This window comes from Hylobates moloch, unplaced genomic scaffold (genome assembly GCF_009828535.3).
Source record: "Hylobates moloch isolate HMO894 unplaced genomic scaffold, HMol_V3 SCAFFOLD_7, whole genome shotgun sequence".
Classification (NCBI taxonomy): domain Eukaryota; kingdom Metazoa; phylum Chordata; class Mammalia; order Primates; family Hylobatidae; genus Hylobates; species Hylobates moloch.
In genome coordinates this window covers 63,513,624-63,519,978 of record NW_026652282.1, presented here as the reverse complement: position 1 = coordinate 63,519,978, position 6,355 = coordinate 63,513,624, and positions in this window count along the sequence as shown.

Below are 6,355 nucleotides of genomic sequence, written 5' to 3'. Positions count from 1 at the left end.
GTGGATGGAGACACCAGGCAGGCCAGTCCTTGTGTACCAGTAATGACAGTGGCAGGCAGAGTGGGCCTGTCCTTAGGTCCCTGAAGGTGTGCATGGGTGTCAGTGATGACCGGTGGGGCAGGTCAATCCCTAAGCCTCCAAATGGTATACTTGGGCCCCTTGAGAGTGGCAGTTGATGAGGAGAATATTTCCTCAGTTCACTATACAACTTATGTAGGCACCAGTGTTGGTGGTGGTGGGCAGGATGGGCCTGTTCTTCATCCCCTGGATGGCACACATGGGCTTTGTTGGTGGTTGTCCAGGCCTCTGGACATGTGTGAGCACCAGCAGCAGCACCATGTGGGACAGGGCTGTCCTCAGGCTCCTCAATGGTGCGCATGGGCACCAGGGAAATGGGTGGGGCAAGTAAATCCCTAGGACCCTAGATGACATTTGTGATCACTGGTGTTGGTGGTGGCAGGTGGGGTGGGCCTCTCCTCGGGCCTCCTGAGGGTGTTTGTGGGTGCCAGTCATGGTAGGTGGAGTGGCTCATTTCCCAGGGCCCTGGATAATAACTTCACTTTTTTACATTGTATTTGTCTTTGTATTTAGTGTGGGTTCCTTATAGAGAACATATAATTGCATCTTTTTTTGATCCTCATTTGACAATCTTGTATTTTATTTATGTATTTTTAATTTTTTTCATTGCTTTCTATTTTGACTTTTATTTTAGGTTCAGGGGTACATGCACAGGTTTGTTACATGGGTAGATTGTATATCACTGAGGTTTGGCATATAAATGATCCCATCATCCAAATAGTGAGCATAGTGCCCAATAAGTAATTTTTCAGCCCATTCTGCTATTCCACCCTCCCCATCTAGTAGTCCCCATTGTCTGTTGTTGCCATTATTACATCCATGTGCACCCAATGTTTAGCTAGCACTTATAAATGACCTCATGCAGAATTTGGTTTTCTGTACCTGCATTAATTCGCTTAGGATAATGGCTTTCAGCTGCATCCATGTTGCTGCAAAAGATATCATTTTGTTCATTTTTTATGACCGTGTGGTATTCCATGGTGTGTATGCCCCACATTTTCCTTATCCAATTCATGACTGATGGGCATCTAAGTTGATTCCATGTCTTTTCCATTGTGAATAGTGTTGTGATTAACATATGAATGCATGTGTCTTTTTGGTAGAATGATTTATTTTCCTTTGAGTATATACCCAGTAGTGGTATAGGTTCTTTCACATGTCTTTTTTTTTTTTCATTATACTTAAGTTCTGGAATGCATGTGCAGAACGTGCAGGTTTGTTACATAGTTATACATGCTTTCACACATCTTGAAACTGGTTTCCACAGTGGCTGAATTAATTTACATTCTCACCAGCAGCATATTGTAGCAGGAGGAATCATAGATAAAATCCCTCAGACACTGGATTGTGGAAGGAAAGAGTTTTATTTAGCAGGGAGCACTGGCAGTCTTAAGTCCTAGAAACCAAGCCTTGACTTTACTGGCCCAACAAAAAACTCAGATGAAAAATGCTCCTCGAATAAGTAATTTCTGTCCCTTTTAAGGGCTCACTACTCTAAAAGGGCTGTGTTTTGGGGGGTCATGATCGATTGAGCAAGTGAGGGGTATGTGACTGGGGGCTGCATACACCAGTAATCAGAACAAAACAGAACAGAACAGGGAGTTTCATAATGCTTTTTCATACAATGTTTGGAATCTATAGATACCACAAGCAGTGAGGTCAGGGGTTGAATTTTAACTACCAGGCCCGAAATGTGACACCTGGTTGTCTGACTGTGATTTTCACTTCTGCCTATTTTTTTAACTTTTACTTTTCCAGTAAACAAGAAATTAAGTATAAGACAATATGAGGAGTGGTCTCCTCTCTCTCCCCTTTGAGAACCTCACTCTCTAGTGCGAGTTCTTACTTTTATTTTTACTACCTATGTTTTCCTGCAAGACAGATCAATACTGATTCATATAGTATACCTGTGCTGAAGCATTTTGGTGAACTAAGGTGGCAACAAAGCTTTTTATCATTTGAAGGAGTACAGGTAGCAAACAAGGGAGTAGTAGGCAGGTTTTTATTACTACTATAATTTTTATTATAAGAGTTTTAAATTCTCTTATTGCTGGGAACCACTTTTCTTTTTATTATTATTATTATTATACTTTAAGTTTTAGGGTATATGTGCACAATGTGCAGGTTTGTTACATATGTATCCATGTGCCATGTTGGTGTGCTGCACCCATTAACTCGTCATTTAGCATTAGGTATATCTCCTAATGCTGTCCCACCCACCCCCCGCCCCCCCACAACACACCCCGGAGTCGCACGTTCCCCTTCCTGTGTCCATGTGTTCTCATTGTGCTGGGAACCATTTTTCAAACATAGTCCCAGGATTGAATCCTTGCCACACTTGCCTGGGCACATGTGCCAGCTTTGTTATGTCTCTAACTATGTCTTTGACTACTTGCCCTTGATCATCTATGTGTAGGCAGCAATTAGTAAGGTTAAATTTTTTACAGACTCCTTCTTCAGCTGCCAGCAAGTAGTCAAGAGCCAATTTATTTAGGTAGATAGCATTTTTCATCTGAGTTTTTTGTTGGGCCAGTAAAGTCAAGGCTTTGCCGATTTTATTAATGATGATTTTTAAGACAGCTTGCAATCGTATGATTTGGTTCAGCATATAAATTGGGGTCTGGTATTCCCATGAGCCATCTTTTGTCCAAGTAGCAGGCCCCTAGTAGTGTATAATTTTTTAGGGAGTCATTTATTATCTTTTAAATTACCTATGGCTATGTTTTTCCTTTCGCAGGAAGTGTAGACAGGGAAGCCTAGAAGTTCATCTGTTTTTATGGGCAGCAGGAAGAAAGATGATTTAATGGTACCAATAACACAACTATATGTCCATTGGTCAGGCAGCTTAGCATAGGCTGTATGCCCACATACCCAGTATAATCTAGTGGGAGCCGTCCAATCCTGATGGGACTCCAGGTGGGTCCACACAGTTGGCAACTTTGGAAATTTACCAAATGGATTTTTTTTAGTGTAGTTTGAACTCACCAAATGTCTGTTTTGGTAGTACTATTATATAGCTTCTGTCCAAGACAGCTGAGCCATTCTACAGGGTGGGTAATTTTTTTTCTTTTTTAGCTATGTAATACTGCCTAATAATTGAGGCTTTTAGGACCCAGAAGTTGTCGGGATGATTCTTTTGGGCCGGGAATTCATTGGGACCTGGGTCTGTAGGCACTAATTCTCAGGCTTCCCATGGCCACTGATGTCCCATCACAGTTCCTTTACAAACATTACATGAAATGACATTAACAGACTGAGCTGCATGCTCGGCTAATTGCAAAAACAAGTTCCTAGTTTTTCCTGGAATTTCTGGTACCGGCACATTTAGTTCATTACAGAAAGTTTGAAATACTGGTTGGGGAGAGCGTTTTTGGAATTCTCCTTGTATTAAGATATGGACTCCAGGATCAAGACCGGTCCCATCAATTCCTAGGGTTACACATTTTCCTGTTTTTCAGCAGGGATCTGGTGGGTTATTAATTATCTGTTCTAAGGGGTTGTAATTTCGACTAGTGCAAGAAGAGTTAATTTTTCCTTTCTGGAGACTGACGGAGTCTTTGTCATTTTTTTTCCAAGCAGCCCAAATGACGCAAGATCAGTAGAAGCAACCTCCACAGTTTTTTAGTTCATGACATATATACTTATTTTCTGAAGTATAGCTTTTTTTTCCAATTGAATGATCCACATCCCATTCTTAGCCTATTGTTAGTAATGACTGCACAAGCATCAAACTTTAAAATAATCTTTTTGGGAACTTCTCTTTTTTCACTTTGGTTAGTACTTTACTTGTATCTCTTAGGAAGGGACCAGTTCTTAACCTTATTTTAAAAACTGTGGTCATGGGAGGCTCAGAGGGGTTATAGCATATGTCTGGCTGGTCATTTCCTGGGCTACACAATTTGTACTCAGTGTTGTTATACAAACATCTTCCTTTTAAGGTTCCCAAGCATTTATAATAACTATAGAACAGAAAGATAGTTTTAGTTTTTTGCCCTACCTCTGTAACTTGATGGAGGCACTGGGAGCAATTTTCCATTTGGGGAAAATTTGTGAGGATTTTATTATAAAAGTCCAAATTTTTAGAAAAATGAGTCCCACGGTGAGTTTCCTCATGCTTCAGCCATATGTAGACCAGTAAGCTTCTGGGTGTGACTGGAGCAGGGCTTGTCGTCCTCCTCAGAGTTACTTTGCAGGGGTTGTCCAGGCTCGGTTTTGTCTCCCAGGTCTCAGTGGCCACAGGTCTTACACGGCTTTGATGGATCTAAGCTGGGATTCCCTCTACCTTTACAGCAGTAGGAGTGGTTAGGATGATGGTCTGGGGTCCCTTCCATCATGGCTGTAAAGGGGCTATGTTCCAGTCCTTGATCCACACATGATCACCTGGAGAGAAAGGGTGAACTGGGGAGAATAAGCTGATGGGGCGCCTTTTATTTACCCAGCTGAAATTGTCTATGTAACTTTTTCTAAGGCCCATAGCTGTCACTGTAACTTAATTTCACCTAACTCTTGGGGGGGGTGGTGCCTGGAAGTCCCCAGAGTATGGGAGGAGGCCTATGATATAATATTTTATAAGGAGAATATCCTGTTTTCTTTGAAGGGGTGTATTTAATTTTGAACAGTACCAAGGGGAGGGCCTGTATCCACTTTAATCCTGTTTTCTGACGTATTTTTTCTAAACTATTTTTGATAGTCCGATGTATTTGCTTCACCTTTCTGGAACCCTATGGTTGGTAGGTGGCATGCAGTTTCCTTGTGAAAGATTTTCCAATATCTTTGCTGTTTTCTGCACCAAGTCAGCAACAAATGCTGGCCTGTTGTCCAAGCCAATCCATAAGGGCAGTCCAAACCTAGGAATGAGATCTTGAAGGAGCACATGGGTTAATTCACGAGCCTTTTTAGTTCGTGTTGGATAAGCTTTTACCTACCCAGAGTAAGTACACACAAGAACAAACAAATACTTTTTACCTCCACATTTGAGCATTTCTGTGAAGTCTACCTGAAGATCTTCAAAGGGGGCAGCTCCATAGGTTTGTATGCCAGGCACAACAGTGGGGCCTTGCCTCGCATTATGTTGTCAGCAGGAAACACACGGTTGCATTACCACTTTGGCAAGGGCTGGCAAGTGTGAGATGTAGAAGTACCAGCCTAACAACTTTTCAAGTGACTCTTGACCTAAATGAGTGGTGTCATGTACAGCCAGCACAACTGCAGCTCCCAGCATCTGTGGCACAGCCACCTTCCCATCTGGTAACCTGATCCACCCCTCTTTTATTTTTTGTCCCCCTTCTGCATGGAAAAAGGCTTTTTCTCCCCTGGAATAAGTAGAAACTAGGTCAGGTACTTGAGGGAGTAAAGGGGCTGTAATTGATGCCTGGTAAGGAGTGGATGCTGCTTTCTTAGACTTTGAGTCAGCTTGGGAATTTCCTATAGCGACCGTGGGGGAGGATCGCTGGTGTCCTCTGCAGTGTATGACTGTCACCCTCTGGGGTTTTTATGCTGTCTCTAATAGTTGTAAAATTTCTTGTTGATACTTTATGTCCTTTTCCTTAGAGCTTAATAAGCCATTTTCTTTGTAGAGTGCTTCATGCACTTGGAGGGTTAGGAAGGTGTATCGTGAGTCAGTGTAAATGTGCAGTATTACCTTTACTGAGCTCTAAAGCTCAGATTAGAGCAATGAGCTCAGCTTTTTGGGCTGAGGTGCCTTGTGGCAGAGGCCTGGCTTCAATGACCATGTCTAGGGTTACCATTGCGTACCCTGCTTGCCCTTTTCCTTGTGGGTTTACGTAGCTGTTTCTGTTCACATATAACTCCCAGTCCGCCGATGTCCAGGTCTGGTCCTGGAGATCAGGTCTGCTAGAATAAACCGAGTCTAACGCTTTTATACAGTTATGCTTGAGAGGGCTTTCTGGTGCTGGGAGCAAGGTGACTGGATTCAGGGTGTTACAAACTTTAATGGTTATGTGGGGATTTTCACAGAGCAAGCTTTGGTACTTAGTCAATCTTGCATTTGTTAGCCACTGATGTCCCTTGGTGTTTATTAAGGTTACTACAGTATGAGGGGCCTTTATGTTCAGATTTTGTCCTAGTGTTAGTTTATCTGTCTCTTGTGCTAACAGAGCAGTTGCTGCCAAGGCCCATAGACGTGGGAGCCAGCCTTTGGAAACCCCACCCAGTTGTTTTAAGGGATAGGCCACTGGCCTTGGCCAGGACCCCACAGTCTGAGCTAAAATTCTAACTGTCATTTTCTTTTTTTCGATACATACAGTGTGAAGGGTTT